General features: G+C 41.0%; 1 protein-coding gene and 1 long non-coding RNA gene across 13 annotated transcripts in view; one reads left to right on the top strand and one right to left on the bottom strand.

The window, feature by feature from the left end:
- The window catches only part of ZNF521 (zinc finger protein 521), a 229,847-nt gene that overhangs the window by 40,718 nt on the left and 170,553 nt on the right, over positions 1–18,576 (bottom strand). The window lies entirely within an intron of this gene.
- LOC137474181 (uncharacterized) lies at positions 1,051–8,347 on the top strand. The gene is made up of 2 exons (XR_010999217.1): positions 1,051–7,267; positions 8,130–8,347. It is a non-coding gene; the product is annotated as an uncharacterized lncRNA (long non-coding RNA).

Below are 18,576 nucleotides of genomic sequence, written 5' to 3'. Positions count from 1 at the left end.
ATTTTTAATTTCTTAGCTTTATGAAATAATTTGACCAAGACCTGAGCACGTTTATTTAAGCTGTCATTTAAATATTGCATACCCTCATTTTTTGTAATAAAGGCCAGCTCCAAAGGATTTTTTTTTTGCATCGTAATTTTATTATCCAATCTCTTAATGATATTAAGAAATAAAAGCATTTATTAACAGAATGGTACTAGATATGCATTTAACTTGCCTCATCTTTTTTTTTTTTTAAGCTGGAGGGCTATTATTTGGAAACCTTGATGCTGTTTAAAACAAAGCATCTTCATCAGAAACCTCACAGGCAGCAAGTTTCTCTACTTACTCGGCATGTTATGCTTACTTGTCAGTCTTTCTCCAAACAAAGTGGGGAAAACAAGCATACGAGCTGCAAAGATGTAAAGCAGATAGAATATATCCCCCAGCCCCTTCAATTGCTTCCTTCACCTCACTCAAGAAGCAATTTTAAATGTATTAAACCTGGAGGTGAGCAGAGGGATTTAACATGAGGCAGGATTTGAACAACAGAAAATAAGGTCAAGGAGGAGTATTACCCCTCTAGTCGTATTTGGAAAAATAGGGGCATTTTAGAAGTAAAAGAAACAACAGGGCAAACTCACTTGCTGTGCTCTGCATCACTCTGACCAGCAAGAGCCCACTGTTAGATTTTACAATGCATTTTGCTAGGCCAAGCATGCAGATTTGGATCCCGTGACACTTTCACAAATAAGCAACATATTTTGTTGATGTTCATTTCTGTTTGACTGCTGGACTTGATAAATGACATGGCAGAGGAGAAGAATGAAAATTGCTGTGTTAAATCCTTGAAAATTATACAGCAGAGAAGGTAGGCAGCCTCTGTAGGTCAGCTGGGCACCAGAAGCCAAAGATCAGAACTGGAAATAATAGTTGACAAGGAATACCCGCAGAGCAGCAAGGAAACTGAGATGGGGCAACTGAAAGCCATATTTGTGAGCCTTCTATCCACCCCCTTATCTTTCCAAGATTTTATCTATGTGACCGACAAACCCTTTCTCTACACCACCCCAAAAAGATTCAAAGACAACAAGCTGGGTATGAGGAGAAAAAAAAAACAACTTGAAATGCAGTTATAGCAAACAGAAAGTTGGCTGATATACCAAAGTACCAGCATTTCTCAGAAAATAAACCTCTCTGAAGGTCTCAGTAAAAAAGTGACAACAGCAGGGAAAGTCCAAATTAAAGTTGTTTCTTTGCCCTTAATTCACTTGGTTGGTAAGATATTACCTTATGTATAGTATATTATCTTTGAATGATATACATTCTGTGCCCTTTGTGCCTGAATCAAAACTCTGTCACATCGTGGTAAGTCAAATATGCCTGCCAAGCAACAGGTATCACCATTAATTCCATGAGAGGCCCTCATGAAAGAAGTGCAATGTTGCATGGCCAAAGTTTCAGTGATATCTCTTCCCAGCAGTGCAAAACAAATGAGTGTTGGAAGAGAAGAGTTTGTCTACAATCCTGAACATGTGCTTGCCTTTGTGTTGGAGAAACAGCAGAGAGCTAGCTAATGCTGCTAATATCACTGCAATGGTTTCAAGCATGGGCAAAATATATTATGATGCAACTCTTAGAGGGTTAATGCAACAAGAAACAAATGTCCCTCCTTAGGTCATTTTACCTCTGATAATAAGAAGAGTGCATATGGGGGGTTGACTGATTTCAGCCAGGTGAATACCAGTGGAGCACACAGCCTTCCGTGTTAAGATGCATGTTTTGCAGTGTATTTTTTAAGATGCCACATGAATGATACATGCAAAAGAAGCTTGATTTCTCAAACCTAGTGACTGCCATTGGAAACTTGGTGTCCATCTGCAGTTACACACCTTTCAAAAGGATAATCCAACTCTCTTTAGTGACACTGCAGAGGCAGAGCCCTTTTTGCCCCTTTGCTTCCTGCCCATGCATGTCATTCCCCCAAGCCCCCTCACTGCTTTCACCCAAATATAAATAAAAAGGAAAATCTGCTTCATTACATTTGCTAGCATTAATTGATGTTTAAAAAAGTCTGTTAAAAATAAAGCCCAGCAGTGACATTTTTCTTTGCTAAAGCACGATAGCAGCACATTACAAACATTACAAAAAGGTCCCCTGATAAGATTGTGAAGTTCCACTCTGGCAGTAAAAAGCATCTACTGTATATTCCCTGATTTCCTTTTCTAAAAAAAATATTTATTTATTAATGCAGGATAGGTCATAAATGCAGAGAAAACTCCCTGTCTCAGCAGCAGGGTTGCAGCGTTGGATGAGAGAACTGGATGGACACAGTGTATTTTTAGCATTTGTTTTACCCCGGTCAAATAAGTGTTCCTATTTACTGGTGGCAATGACGCTCACAGCTATTCAATCCCAGCTTGACATTTTCCCTATGGCTGCACCTCTCTTGCTTTTGCATGACTTGGGTGGTTCTGAAGGATGCAACACTTCGTGCCCAGAGGTCCTTATGACATTTTAGAACAATGCATTAATCAGGCAGCTGGTCTCCTGAGGTACAACCAGAGCAGCAGAAAAACTAAGGAACCACAGAACCCAGCCCACTCACCCATTCTCCAAGAAATCTCTCCCTGTGCCAGCTGACATACTGGTTTCTGGGAAAACAGTCTCAAGCCAAGTAAGACTGCACTGCCTTCAGGGAAGGTGAGCACAGATGCTAAATTGGGCCTGGCAGGGTTGCAAAAGTGGGGAGAAATAGAAACAAAGGGGTAATTGTTTTCATGTCTCTGGTGTTGACTACCAGGATAAATATAGCCTCTCTTCTCTTGCCTCTCTCTGTACTCAGGGTGTTGTAAAATGGCCTGAGAATCTGCAGAATCAGGCCCCTAATCATGTTGCTTGCTTAAGCTTTGCGAAAACCTTAATGTCCAGTGCTTTGAATCTTCTTAAAAATGTCCTTTTCTAGACCATCTGAAGATGTCTGAGAGCAAAGGAGATGTGGGCAAGTAAGCAATTCTCTGGTTGTGACCTGTCTGAATTTGAAGAAACGAGAAGAACAGCAGAATATACTGTCACCTGGCCTTTTTACCCATTCCCCACAGCTCACACTATATTCCAGGCGGGTGGCCCTAGCCCAGAGAACCTCCCTGTGTGAGGACAAACAGACAGAAAAGAATGTGACTGGGAGTACTGAATAAGGCACATATATTTGTGCCCTTTTTCTGAAACAAATAGTCACTCCAGGCAAGCATGGCAGAACTTAGATGTTGAAGAGGACACAAAGCTGGACAAGGTAGAGCTGTGCAGGGGTCCTGACAGCATTTCTTCAAAGCACAAGAGCCCTGTGACAAAAGATAATGGGACATTGGCTCTGACTCCAGAAATAGGTGTTCAAAGCTGTGAGCCTTTAGAAGAGCACAGAGGTAGGGATAAAGGAATCTCAACAAGGGAGCATAAGCAGGGTTAGATACAAATCTTTGAAAATGATCACAGGATGTTTATACTTGATAAAGGGGTAAAAGTAACACAAATAAATGTAAGTAAACCATATTAAATCAGTATCCAAAACCAGGCTGGTGGCTGCAGTTGTCTAGTCTGAGGAAAAACAGCGTGGTTAAAGTGAGATGTAACTTGGCTTCTAATAAGAGTACTGGCTGTAGAGGTGGAAAGAAATGGAGAGATCTTTGAGATGATGAGAAGGAAAAAGCAATAGGATTTAGAGACGGGAATGGGTGGATTAACGGAGCAAAAAGGAGCCAAAAATAACAGGGTAGGAATATCGAGAGAGAACATTACTGACAGGTGTCTGCTAGTTATAAATATATCTCTCTTCTAATGCCAGTGTTATAATAGACTCTATCTTAACACAGACATTATTTCTGTCTTTGAAGCTCCTAATCAAAAGAGAAGAAGAAATACTTTCTGCCTTTTACAGGACTTAACAATCAAGCAGTGAATGAAGCATGCTGCAGAGAGAGAAGCTGTAAAAACAGCAATATGGATACATGTGTATTAATAAAAGATACATGCATATGCATTTCAAATTGCATGTAGAAATGATGCTTGAACTGCTACTTAAGTAGGATTGCTCCTGATACCACAGCCGGAGCAAGTCTTTAATATCAACTTGAATGAGGAGGAGTAGGCATTTTTCCCCTGATCCAAGCCTAATGGGGCTGCACGGGAGAAGAAGAGGTGATTTTATGTGAAGCTGGCGAATACTTTTTTTTGTAGGAGACTGCAGTCAGCTTGATTGTTGTGTTTTACCAGCAAAATAGCTGCAGCTGCAACCAGCTACAATTAGGTATTTAGGAATGTGTTAACAGGTAGCTATGCACACAAAAAATGAATTCCAGTCAAGGCAAGCTAAACTTTGATCCTCAACCTATCTTTTACAAAGCAGCACCAAGGGACTATGTTTTTTTCTTAGCAGCTTTCACACTGATACTATCACAACAATTAGTGCTTTTGAGACATGCTGGTGGGATTGACAGCTGGCTGATGACACAGCACAGCCTGGAGACTGCCATTAGATCATCACTATTGACAGGTTATCCACTTGCTTCTCACTAGTGAAAAGTTATTCTGTATTTTGCAACTTACTTTTTTTTTTTTAATGAAAATCCGATTTTGTTTTATTCACACCTAAACTGATAACACAACTGCCCCAAAAATGTGTTTCACAAGGGGCAATCCCAATGTTTTACTGCCATCATTACAGACACCCTGCAGATATTTTTAAGGCAGATTTTCTTACCACCATATGGAAAAAAATGCTGGAAGAGAATTTTCATTAATCCTTTTAACTGCTGTGTAAGCTGTGAAAAAGTGAGTGTGTGCATACATATACACAGATGTGTATTTGTCTCCATGTCAAATGTACAAATCTAAACTAAGTTGCAGGGAGCTCTGGTAAAGACCAGTAACTGTTGTAGAGGGAGAGCATTCCAGCTGAACAGAAGATGAACACAAGTTACTCAGGACTGAAAACAAGCAAACCATTCTGCATGCACCAGAAAGTAAGAAATACTTGCTTTCCCCAGATTTGTGTTTCCCAGTTGATTGATTGTGTCCAAAAATGTACATGCATGGTCTCTCCCAGGTTCTCTTTTTCCGTTCTTTTCTACACAATCCGTAATGTTTAGGAAGGACTGAATCTCAGCACATGATTTTTCGTGTCTGGGAAGATTATACAGATTATTGTTTTCCACTCAACTGCATTCTCACAAAGTCAGAGAGTCATTACAGCTGTCTTTGAGCCCTCTCTCCTTCTCTGACATGAACAAACAGGGAAGACTGACACTCAGACACTGCTGTGGCCATGTGACTGCTGCATAATGTGGTACCCTGAAGAGGCAGGGCTTCATACATCCTCTGAGCTTTCTGGCTTTATCAGTAACATAAACAACAGCATTCTAAATATATCTTATTTAGTTACTTATCACTTTGAGTTAGGTGTGGGGAAGAAAAAGCCTCTGCTGTCCCAGATGCCCCAAAGACTGTCCCTCTACTGGCACCTGCTAAAGTCCCAGCCAGTGCTGAGCAATCTGGCTGATCCCAGGTGACCCCAGCACTCTTCCCCATGCCTCACTTCACAGCACAGGGGAAAAAAAAATTCCAAACAGCCTGGCGGACATGCTTTAAGATCACCTGCGGTAAGACTTGGGATATGAGGTCACTGTTAGCAGGCCAGCATGCAGTGATTTACCAAGCAAGACAACTGTTACTTCCTTTGCAAAGTGAGCACTTAGAGTGTCTTTGCAAGCATTTGGGGCAGGGGCTGCTTTCTACACACCTCTGGGCTATCGTTGTGTTATTGTGGCGCTGGTACTGTACTCCACACAAAACTGAAATAAATTCCCTGAGTGCTGGTTTGGTTTTCTCTACCAATACAATAAAGGAAGCCAAACCAGGGCTTCTTCCTGTATGCTCCACAATGCCTCATGATCACACTGACCTCCCAATGGATACCCACCATCTCACACATGGCTCTGACACCCTGCTGAATGAAGACCTCACAGCAGACTTCTGACTGACCCTCTTGACTTTCAGGACCTTAGAATGGGGCTACCCATGACAGAATAGCTGTCAAAACACTAAAAAGCCTAAAGCAGCAAAATGCTAAATCAAAACAGGCCATGGGCACTGGCCTCTGCTATCAGTTATGGATATGAGGCACTGTTTCATGATAATGCCTTGAGTAAAATCCTTTCAGTAGAATAAGACACCTCTTCAGTGGGGAGTGGGCAGGGAGCTAGAAAATGGCTAATGACTTTCAAAAGTATTAAACAAAAAAAAAATCTCTATCTATCTATCTATCTATCTGGATGAAGAAAAGTCTGATGCTTTCTAATTTGGAGAAAACATCTCATGGAAGACACTAGACAGTAGCTAGGGGCCTCTGACTGAAGGCTCTTGGGTCTTCTCTGTACCTTTGATCTGCATTATGAAATGTTAATGTCCACCACGTCAGGACTTGTTACATAAACATACTCTTTCTCTAACTGCTCAGTCCTGCCCATTGCAACTTCCATTCATATTATCCATTTATATTTAAATGCTGACTTGGAGCTTATACCCAGAAGCACTGACATTTTTTAACAGGAGCAACTAAACTAGGGTAAACTGCTAAATATAATTTATTGATGATAAAGAGCTTGGTTCAGATTAAATTCCAGCAATTTAATAATGAACACATTCACATCCTGCATCCGGAATATGTATATGTATGTGTTTTCCCCTCCTTATTTAACTGGGAGAAGGGGGTCTCGGAATCTGTGATTTCCTGTTGATTAGATGTGAAGCAACCACAAGCACATATTTTTGATATCTCTATTAACAGACTGTTCATGTCTAACTGCAAAACTTGGTTGCACTTCTCTCAACATCTTTGCCCAAGACAGACCAGTAAACACAATTCCTCTCTCTATAATTAGCCTTTTCTCTAAGGGCCCTGAAGTAAGTCTGCATGCCGTAGATTTAATATCCAGTGCTATATCCATATGTGCTGCCCTTGCCTGGTCCCAGAGCATATAAACTCCCCTATTAGCAGCCTTGACTGCTTAATTATGCAGATTTTTTTTGTACCCGCCTGCCTGTAAAATTACTGTGTCTAACCTTTTTTTCCTCCCTCCTCTTTGCACCATGCTGGCCATTCTAATGAAATCGGCATAGGGGAAAGGGCCTGATTTGCAGTTATGGAGGCTGGATCGTACTGGCAATCTGTCCTTAGTGGGAGTTACAAAAGAAGTCAAATGCCTTCATCTGGTTCTCCCCTCTCATCCCCAAGGTGATTGAGTTCACTTCCTGATGCTTCCCAAGTTTTCCTCGGGCTGTCCAATCAGCGCATCCACCAGGGAGCCCAGCCTAGCTTGCAACAGTCTCCGTATCTAGTTACAGCCCCACCAGGGACAGTCAACTATCCACCCCCAAGCCTTCAGATGAAAACCTTTTCTAACAAGGCCGCCCAGCGCCAATGAAATAACACACATCTGCATATCCACTGGGTCCCATGTTTCTTGTGCTCATGGATTATGTATCTTGCAGCCTCTAATAAAGAAATGCAGTTCTTTGTTTAATGTTTATCTTGTGCTTGTTAAGCAAATGCTAATGTTGTATCAGAATGCTTTAGTGCTATTTGGGTTTTTGGTGATTTACTACAAGACAATCTGCTGTGAAGTAAATTTAGAGGGGAGGGGGAAGGAAAAAAAACCCATTCTGGCTTAGAGGGAGTGAGAGAGAGAATGGTTTGACAGAGAAGGAGCAAGAGGCAGAGGGGAAGACGAGAGCGCAACAGCTCCCGGTATGAGTTCCCTAACCCCCGGCTGACATGCCCACTTCATCACTAGCCAGTCCGATACCTGGAGGTACAGAATCAACCCGCTATGATTTCCAAAAGGGATGAGATGATAACTTCCCCTTCAGTGATAAGGTAAACAGTGTCCTGAAGGGTAAACAAAAAATAAAAAAAAGCCCCCTTTGTTGTCTGCCTTTGTGCCCTGATGGTTAGCACTGTGCTGTGTTATTCACAGACCACAGGGAAGCCCTAGATTTAATTGTTCATGCCTGGCTCTGCTAGAAATAGGCAAAAGAAAATATGAGGTATTCAGAACACCCTTCTTCAAATTATTTTTTCTTCCCTCCCCCCTTAGGGAGGGGAAGAGAGGAGATTTGGAAGCTGATGAACAAATGAATGTCCTCTATTTACCCTTTGGCAAGACAGAATATAGACATCCACAGTGCTAAGTGCTCCTGTTAACTCTCCACTCAATTCCTTCAACACTGTTTTGAAAGAAGATCTAAGTTCTGGAATTCTATTTATTTTTCTTCTACAAATGAATCAAGGTCAATAAAATGCAGATGTCCAAAAGGAGGATAATTCATTACTAAATAGAAATGCAGCTGCCCGCATACCCCCCCTTCCATGCCACAATACACTTTTTAGCAACCAGCCTTTGTCACAAAATCAGTTGATTTTAAGGTCTGCATGAAATAAGGTTGCACAAGGTTCCCTGGGTCAAACCAGAATTACAGCTTAAAACAATTTTGTGGATGAACAATTCTGTGCCTTCAACATGAGGGAAGCCCAGAAGATACTGATGAATTTCAGTATGGAGGTATCTTCTGGAATCACAAAGGTATTGTGCAATAAGGCAGTAAATTCCTGTTTATTCCCTTTGCACACCCATGCATTCTGAGCACATGAATATCCCATGTTCTACGCTCCTGTACAAACATACCTTGTACCCTACTGTCCAAGACTGTGACAGTACATGAATGCATCAAAGTGCTACACTTACAGATGTACACAATTACTAATTGCAAACACTCAACATTTTAAAATCTTATATTGTTTATTCTGGCACTAAGCTGGTGCTCAGTTTTCTGGACCAAGAACAATGGGCACTGAAAGTTTTCAATACAAAAAAATGAAAAGTATGAGAAATGGTGAGGTGAAATTATGTGAGGTTTTCTGTCTTGACCCCTTTTTATGAGCCTCGATTTTCATTTCAGTTAGTAAGAGGGACTCCATTTTTTTAACCCATTCAAACCTCTGTGTTAGCTCCTGAAACTGCTGAAAAAATGTGCCTGTTCATAAATACCAATTGGATATTTTGGTGCTATTTATTAAGAAGGAGCTGATTCTCACCTAAAATCTATTATCATGATAAAGTAGATTCATCTAAGATCATATTTGCTCTATTAAAGTGGAGGAATCTGTCTCCCATTAGCTAGCACAGCACACTAAGTGGCATAAGCACACAAGCAAGCATCTTGTGTTTTTCTTCCACTGCCTTCTCCTTTCCCTGCTGCTCTTCATCCAAATTGAATCCATTTAAGTGGTATACTTTTTTTTTTGTATTTATTTATTTTATTTAATTTATAGTTAATTTTTATTACTATACAAAGCCATCATAAGCTTCACACACTCTGCTAATGCGCCATTTATTACTAGATACAATTCAGGGTCTTGACTGTAATCTTTTAAAGCCCCTAATGACCTAGGTTTGGGCTGCATTTGAGACTTGCTCTCCAAGTAGAGTCCACCAAGAAAATTGAGCTCAACAGGAACAGCAAACATGACAGTGTTCCCATTTAAATCCTTCAGAGCAAGGGAGCTTCTCCATAAGCTGACTGTAGAATCTGTATCTGACCTGCTGACTTCAGCCAACTCTACACAACAGCATCACCACCACAAACTGGCTGCATGGAAACCCTGCCAGAGACTTCATTTCCTCCCTGCAGTCTCCATCAGAGCTACCTTTGGTAATGGCTACAGCTGAGAATACTGCTCAGCATAAATTAAGAAGAAGTCTCAAGGACACAACAAGTCTGTGGTGTATATGCTTGGGCTTTAGTATTGGAAATCTTCACCCTCCAGCCTGTGTTTCATAAAGAATGGCCATTATAAATAGAAAACTTGAACTAGTGGCCAGGATTTGTGTACAGATCACCTTACTGCAATGGTAAAGTCATCTTCCCTGTGAAGTCTGTGTTTTTCCAGTTTCCACATCAACAGTCACGTTGGCCACTAATGCACGTATCCCTGATAGCCTGCAGTTCCTCTTCTATAGCTAGGCATCCTTGTCATCTGTGTGGTGTGATAGCAGCAGATACCGAGTAGGAGGTGTGAGATGCTCCTTTGTTACATGTCAACAATCCTTGTCTTTTTTTTCTTTTTAAGCATTATAAAAGAGTTGATCATGTATTTTCCAGAAGCATTTAAAAAGCATCTCTTAAAAGTCAATACTGACTGCTATGGATCTAAGAAGGAAAACTGCATAGGTATCAAACCATAGTAGTGACGAACCTATATCCTAAATACCCCTATGTACCTGCTTATCTATTTTGTGTTGACAGATCATACCACAGAATCGTTGAAAATAGAGTTGGAAGGGACCTTAAAAGGTCACCTAGAGCATCCCCCTGCCTTAAGGCAGGATCAGCTATGCTGTACAATTTAGATGACCTCAAACTAACGAAGCAGAAAGGATGATGGCTAAAATGCAGGTGGATTAAGCCCAGTTCTGAATGTATTGATTACAAGGAAAAGAGCATTTGAAATCTGCTGTAACTGTGCAAGAGTCAAAGAAAACAGGTGGTTAACAAGCTGGTTAATCCAGGTTGTTTGCTGCAGGTGATGGAGTCAAGTGTTTCTGACTGTGAAGAATTATTTTCAGGATCTAGTCAGATCCAGACAGGTTTTTTTGTGCTGTGCAAGCTCTAAAGGAGATATAGGGGTGTTTGATAGCTACCTGTCAGAGTCAATTTGCAAGAGTCACCATGAAGTCTTCAGTAATAGTCTCTAAGAATAATGAGTCTTTTCTGCTTGAATTTCAGTCTGTGATGTTTCCTGAATTTCTGGAAGTGACAAGACACACACAATCAAGCCTAAGAGTCAAATCCAAGTGTTTCCTACGTAAAAAACTGTGCTCTCCAGTGTAAGATACCAATGACCTAAATATGACAGAGGAGAGGGAGTTTGGGTCCAAAACTTGCTACCTTTGACATTTAACTTCAGTTCTGGGATATTATTGAGGGAGGATTCATGGGGTGATTCCCTGCACCCCTGACCCAATAGGTCACAAAGGCCTTCCCTGAAAGATTCTTCTCTGTTATGAGAGATGTCAAGGTGCAAAGGGAGAACCAGGAGACATGTAAGAAAAGCAACATGAATCACAGCATATTCAGGTACCAGGGTAGACAGATCTGTAAACCTCCATTTCTGCTGATCTGAACTGGGAAAATATTTTACCTAAGCATCTCATAGGTACTGATGAATAGGGCAGAGATGCCAGGCCAAAGCTCCATCCAAATAAACAATGATAATTCTGTGCTTCAAATAACATGAAAAAAAATGGAATTATATTGGCAAGCAGTCATGAAGGCTTACCTTCTAAACCTGTTTATTTGGAGAGTAATTGTCTGTATTAGCTATTCAGGTAATAGTGACTACTAAAAGCTCTTCTCATCACTTTTACTTACCATGAAGACTTATATTTTCACAAGCATATGAGCTGATAGAGATTCTATCTGCCTTTGTCCCTGGAGGTAAGATATTTGCAGCTATGGGGCTTTCACTGCAGGCCCATGCAGTAACTGCATGTACTGTAGACTATAATCCTGGAAGAACTACAGTGTCTCTCTACTGATTTCTAGGTAAAATTCAGCATGTTGTCTTTAACTTTTAGAACCCTAGGTTGTTTGAACTGAGAGATAGTATTTTTCTTCATAGAAAATGTGACAACTCTGGTCAGAAATGCTCAAGTCACCAGCACTAGCCTGGCACAACCAGGTGAATACTAATGCCAGGAGGTTTTGTTCAGGTATTTGTAGATTTAGACTTTGTTATCCAAAAGAGTTCAACAACACTGGTTGCTTTTGGAAATGGCCTTCTGTGAGAAGCTGGTTGGCAGTTAGAGGGGTTCATGTGGCAGGTCTGTAGGACAAGCTGCCAACTGGGTAACATTCTGGAAAAGTTTATGTGGTTTTGTTAAATATTTAGTAAACTCTATTCTGCTTTTGTGCCATGAAACCTGAGAGCAGCACAAAATCAGTTACTTAAAATTGAAATAGCAATGTCAAACTTCAGAATGGCAGAGCAGCTTCACAGGAAGCAATCCTCTCTTACCCACCTCACTCACATTTACAGCACTGAGGAAACAGCAGATTGCATGAAAAGATTTTTCTTGCTGATTTCTGAAGTGATAGAGATAGTCTGTAGGGTGGGCTAAAGTGAACTGTGCAATGTAAAGGAGAAAACACAATTATTGACTGATCACCTCAAGCCCTCCAGTACAGGATACCAGAACTCAACGATGCAGTGTAAAAGCCAGTTAATGACCGTGTTGGAACCCCTTTGGTCATGCTGACAGCTTCAGAAATGATGAGACAGTACGTATCAGCAGCATTTGTGTGAGTGTCAATGTCTCTACACATATATTTATAAATGCATCTTCTCTGTTGTCCCAGTTGTTGGCAGGTTCTTGGAGTACCTGAATGGGATGGGTGTTTTGTGGAGTGTGCCAAAGTGTGGTAGGAGGTGGGCTATTGTTAGGAGGTGATATTGGGCGGACCATCACGGATATTCCAAAAGGAGAAATGCGAACAGCTGCAAACCCTACAACACAGTGTTGGAAGCAGAATTTTCTGATGGCACATTGCAGCAAACGCTACTTCTTTTAGCTGTGTAAGAAGTGTCAGAGAATGGCAATCAACATTGTGACAGTTCTTTTGTTTATAGCTGATTTTTTTTTTTAAACTACAAGCCCACTGCATTATTTGAACTCTTTTCAGTGTTAAAATACATGCTCTCCCATGCATTTTTTTTAAACTACAAGCCCACTGCATTATTTGAACTCTTTTCAGTGTTAAAATACATGCTCTCCCATGCATTTTTTTCCAGTCTCTGATGGGTCAGTCTTGGGTGTATTTTTTTTTTTTTTTTTTATTTAAAAGCCCTATCAAATAAGGGGTTTTTTTTCCCCTTCTTCTGAAAACTAATATTGGGGTTGAGGGCCAAACAATATAATAATGCAGTATTACTTGCATTATTCCTGAAGCTATTTGATTTTGACAAGCCCACATTTGGTAATTAACATGAGAATGCCCCCTTGGGCTGTTCTCCTGTTAGCTAAAATATCTTATAAATTACTGTAATAAAAGGAAAAAGTGAACACACTGCCTGTCAACGTTTCAACTTATCTAGCAGGAAGAGAAGACAATGCCATGATCTGGAAACACGCACACGCCAAATGGATGCATAAATTACACTGCCTATGCCCATCTGAACCAGTCACCTGTCTGTCAGTGAAAAATACACACATAATAGTGTGTAGGAAAAGAAAAGTGCATTACTATTTGTGTGGCATTTCTGTACATGTGGAACAGCATCTCTCTGGTCTGCAGAGGTATTTCTAGCCTGTTACCAGACAGAACAAACTGGTAATTTTTTGTATAAGTGGTTGCCAATGTGGAGTGTGTCAGATGGCAGGATTCACCTCTTCACCTGTTCTGTTAGAGGTTGTGTCCATGGGGCTGCCTATACTCGGTGCCATTGGAAATTCTGCTCCAAATAGTCTGAATGCCCTGTGTCTACCACCAGTTTTGCAAATACACCCTTCTGGTGCTTTGAACTCAGAGGCCGAGAGCCCAGCAGCTAGACTTACATAGCAATTTGTGCTGTCCTGTCATCTGTGGTAGAATAACATCCTGCAGCAAACATAAAAATCCACTGCTAACATCAAATGTATTCAAAACTGGGCACAAATATAAACCACGCAAACATACCCTGCATATCCCAATGCAGTGGGCTGAATGCCCTTACACAACCTGTTCAAAATAATGGAATTTGACATGAAAGAAAGTACCTTGTATAATACTTCCTGGCAGGTACAATATTTTTCTTTATTTATGAATGCAGGTGCTGGCAAAAAAAAATAGAAATGAGTGAAGGTTTTTTTTCTTAGAAGCAAATTTTCTGTTTTTTTTCTCTTCCGATTGCAAAACTTTTAATGCAGAATAGCAGAGAAACTGGGGGGCAAAGAAGTCTTTGCCTTAAACAGGGCTTGTTTATTCTGTGTTGTTTATTCTGGTTGTGAAACTGAAAATACAGAGGATGAATCCACCAGACAAACTGACAAAGAACTCACATGACTAGTTGAAGGGTTTACTTCTTTCCAAAAGAAAGCATTAATTAAAAGCACCAAACATCCTGAAATAATCTCTGTGACAACTTATTTTCTAGGCTGTTTTGATCAAAGATTTGCCACCTTCACTAATATAAAGTACCAGATTGCTGCAAGAGCAATAGTTTTTGAGTTCGATCCTTGAGGACTCTTTTTATTTTCCTGTTAAAGGCCTTGCAAAATCAATGCCTATAAATCGTAGACTTATTGATAAAAATTCTGAGGCACGCAACTGAATGTAGATCAAAAGATGCCTGTGTTTAATCTATTGCAGACATAATTTGCTACTATTGCTGAATTTTTAAAGGATCTGATCCAAAGCAATGTCACGTTCCCAGCTCTGTGCCATAGACTACTGACATTTGATCATAAATATGACTGTGTTTTCCTTGTGACAGCTGGGACACAATGCGAGCCAGCTGATCCAGTTCCTCCTATAAAAAGCAGGACAACGCAGGAAGCTTGTTTGTCCCAAGCATACCACGCAATTTTATACATCAGGCTGCAAAGTTATTACATGCAGCCTACTAAAACTTACAAATGACCATTTCACCCTTTGCTTTTTCTACAGCAGGCAAAAACTTAAGGAACAATTCTCTTCTGGATGAGTTTTCCAATGACTCGATGCTGCAGTCACCAGGTCAGAGGTAATGAGGGCTGCACAACTTACAGTGCCACAGCTTCAGCTTGGTTAGATCAATGGCCTACAATTACCTACAAACAAGTCAGACACCAATCAATGGTTTGTTATTTCTTGTAAGAGTTGTGCAGGGAAACTTTGCTAGGTCAGGGAAAATCACAGTGGAGGCAACGGCTGCACCTGCCTGCAGTGCCTATCATGCCAAAACACCTTATGAGTAACCTTGAAGATCCTGTAACATGGTTAGAGGCCACAGGGACAATCTGGGTTCCTCAGATGAGCCTGGCTTCTCTGGCCTGGCATCAGGTCCAAAGGCTACTCTTCCATTATAAGTTGGAAAACCTAAAAGATGCTAATGAATAAAAAAGAACCTAGTTCAAACCTCAGAATGTAAAATTCCAAACCAGGGCACATCATGGCACCACAGCACAGCCTAGATCGGAAGTTTTATTTTTACAGCTATCATGGCACTAAAAACAGCAATATGAAACACCAAATCCATTCCAACAGATTCATTTATTTTTGAGGGATGTCAAAGGTGCCAGATTGATAGCCCTGGCGACCAACATTTTCAATTTCTCTGCACACCAGGCGCAGTACAGGCAGCAGCAGTGCTAGCCTCCTGCCCGTGCTTCCCATCCAAGCCTCCTCCGTAAGGAGAGGGACCACCTAGATGCAGTATAGAGCTATCTCCATATTACCTAGAGCTATTTCTGTGCAGTCAGCCTGTGTCCCCACTGCTGTGCTACAGTCAATGAAAGCACCACCCACGGCAGATGTGCTTTTGTGAGGAACATTTGTCTGCCGAAAACTGGAATGGGAACCAGACTCATTTGTGCGTAAGTCATCAAATGTCTAGGAGGTCTTAACAGCTGTGCTCACACTATCAAGGTGGTATGACCTGGCAGCAGTAACCTTAATGCTCCCATCCCTCATTATTAGTATTGTTTAGGGCAGACAATGCCCTACCTTTGTATAAAGCCACCAAACGCAGGCAGTCTTGGACACAATTCCACCAGCTTTCTCAAACACCCCAGTTACACCCGTTACCTTTCTTGCTCACACAAGTGCCTGCTCCCTACCTTTTCAGTGATGTTTCTTATGCTGAAAATGCCAAGGGATTAGCTAGGAACAGCTCCTCTCTATAGAGCTATCACTCCAATTTTAAAACAAGAAAGAAAATAAAAGGCAAGGAAAACGGTTAGAGAATGCCATTTGATCAAATACACACATAACTAAGCTGACATAAACATGCTTCCTTTTCCTGTAATACTTTTTTAAAAGTGGAGGAGCAGCACAGGAGTCCTGCTGGATTTCCCTTAGCAACCTGACAGGAGCCCACAAGGTCAGCTAGCAGGAAGCGTAGAAAATTATACGGTGGGGAATTATCAGCTAAATTATTTCACTATACTCAGGATTTTTACTGTTCCTCCCAAGACAGTGGCCTCTTGCTACTCGCAATAGAAGCAAGAATAAAAGGACAGAAATGACAAAAGAAATCTTAAAAAAAACCATGTTTTATGTGCCTCCTGAAGACAGTGAATTTAATGCCCAACTCATTTTTTGTTGTTGTTGATTTTAGATCAAAGGCCTGATCCATAGCTGTGGCTAACATGAATGAAAAAGGCTGTGTCTGTGTGCACGCAGATGCACGTATCCCCACAGGTGCATGAAGGTGACTTAAAATTCACCTTTACACCTCCCAGTTCTGCTGCTGTCTCTAGCCAAGCCCATGCCAAGCTACAGCTGGGATCTGCTCAAAATCCAGGCAGCTGAGAATGAGCCTGGGAAGTAGGGCTACAAAACCTGCCTTTGCTGTTACCCCCAGGATAGAAAGAAGTGGTGCAAATCTCCCAGCTGAAGCACCATCACTTGAGGACCAACATCAGAGGAAGGCACAGGCTCCCAAGCCCACTTTGCCTGCTTTAAGAGCTGTTCATTGGGGTGCTGTGGGATGGAGGCTTTTCCCTGACACCACTACTTTGCTTCTAGTATTAGATATGCCCTGGTTTTAGGGAAGGAGGAAGAGAAGCCCAGAAGTCTGCTCACAATGTGGCTTGTTTCACAGACCTGCAAGCATGATTTATCAATTATCAGGTAATGAAAAAAAAGTCCTTGCAATTAAAGCCTTGATTTTGCTCAAACAGGAAGCAGTACCATGCCACTGTGCTCTCCTGAGAGAGACAGGCAGCTCCTGTCACTAATGTGCAGCACAGCTAATCTTAACAGATTCAGTGCAGGCCCCTTGAGAGATGCCATGTTGATGAAGGAAGATACAGTAGGGAGCCCCCCTCCCTCCCCACAGGGCCTGGCTGATTGCACAGCTAACTGGAAGGTGGAAGGAAAGTGTGCTCCCTGTTTCGTTACAGAGTGGCAGAGTTGTTGGAGGCAAAGGCAACTTCCGACTCCAAAAAATCATTTCTGCCAGGTTTCATTTCTGTATCAAAATGTTATCTATATTTTCTTTTTTCACTTGGGACTTTTTTTATTCATCTATCTATTGAAAACCTTTCAATTTTTAAAAAATAATGTACGGATGTAAATTTGCTCTACAGAGTGAATATGTATATATGTATGTACATATACGTACACACACATACGTGTGTGTGTGTGTGTGTATGTATAGATACAGCCTTCTTAAAACCACTCCCTATAGAGTGACTGTACTTCGCCACATTCCTTTTTAGAAGTGTGAAGGATTTTAATAGATTTTACAGGATACAATGCCTAAGAATTACTCAGACAAAAGTCAGAGCAAATTAAGAGGGATGGTTTTCTTTTCTGCTGCTTGAAAACCAAAAACACAGAGCGCTTATCAGAAAAACAAAACGACCAAACCAAACAAACAAAAATTAGAGAAAATGCACAGCAGCCAGGATTTTGAAAATAAATAATTATGGGTGCTAGGATTTTTTCCTTTTCCAGATAACTTAGTGGTAATATTGTTGGTATGTGGCCTTACAAGCAAAGACTGCATATCTGAGCTGATGTGCCTCCCCTGCGGTCAAGGTAATAGGTTGAAAATTACCTCTGTTTAACTTGTGTAACATATATCCTGTACAAGATTGTTTACAGACAACAGAGAATCATAGCATATCTTGAGTTGGAAGAGACCCATAAAGGATCATCAAGTCCAGCTCCCTTCTCCTCACAGGACTAAGAGTGACTAAGAGCGTCCTGCAGATGTTGATTGATCTCTTGACAGGCTTGGTGCTGTGGGGACCCTGTTCCAGTGATTGACCACCTGCTCAGTGAAGAACCTTTTCTTAATGTCCAATCTGAACTTCCCTTGACAGAGTGTCATTCTGTTATATCCATGTGCCTTTGACTAAGTGTTCACTTCTTGCACATCTCTGTCTGTATAGCAGGATGCATATGCAATTATGCGATCATACTGATGAGAGAATTTAGACTGATGGACTACCAAAAATACCATTACACTGATAATAGATAACCATAAATTGCTGACATTTGGAAAAAGAAACACACACTATGTTAATTTCTATATTTATTAAAGCATCCCCAACACATGTTCCCAACACCGCTGAAAATCATCAATTTTGCCAAGGGGAAAAGGCTTTCTAGAGGCTGAGAAAAATAAGTAAACACAAAGAATCTGGGATACTCCTCTAGGTATATCTTAGCAAGCCATGTGTGCTCACTGAGATTGGTGTATGACACACCAGAAGTGGTTCCAAGAAAGCATGTGTGTGGTTGATCAGAGACAAAAGATACACTACTGACATGCTGCAATCATAAGCTTGCTGAAGC

Source organism: Anomalospiza imberbis, chromosome 1, assembly GCF_031753505.1.
Source record: "Anomalospiza imberbis isolate Cuckoo-Finch-1a 21T00152 chromosome 1, ASM3175350v1, whole genome shotgun sequence".
Classification (NCBI taxonomy): Eukaryota; Metazoa; Chordata; class Aves; order Passeriformes; family Viduidae; genus Anomalospiza; species Anomalospiza imberbis.
The sequence above is the reverse complement of the archived record's forward strand: the minus strand, read 5'-3'. Positions and strand labels throughout refer to the sequence as shown.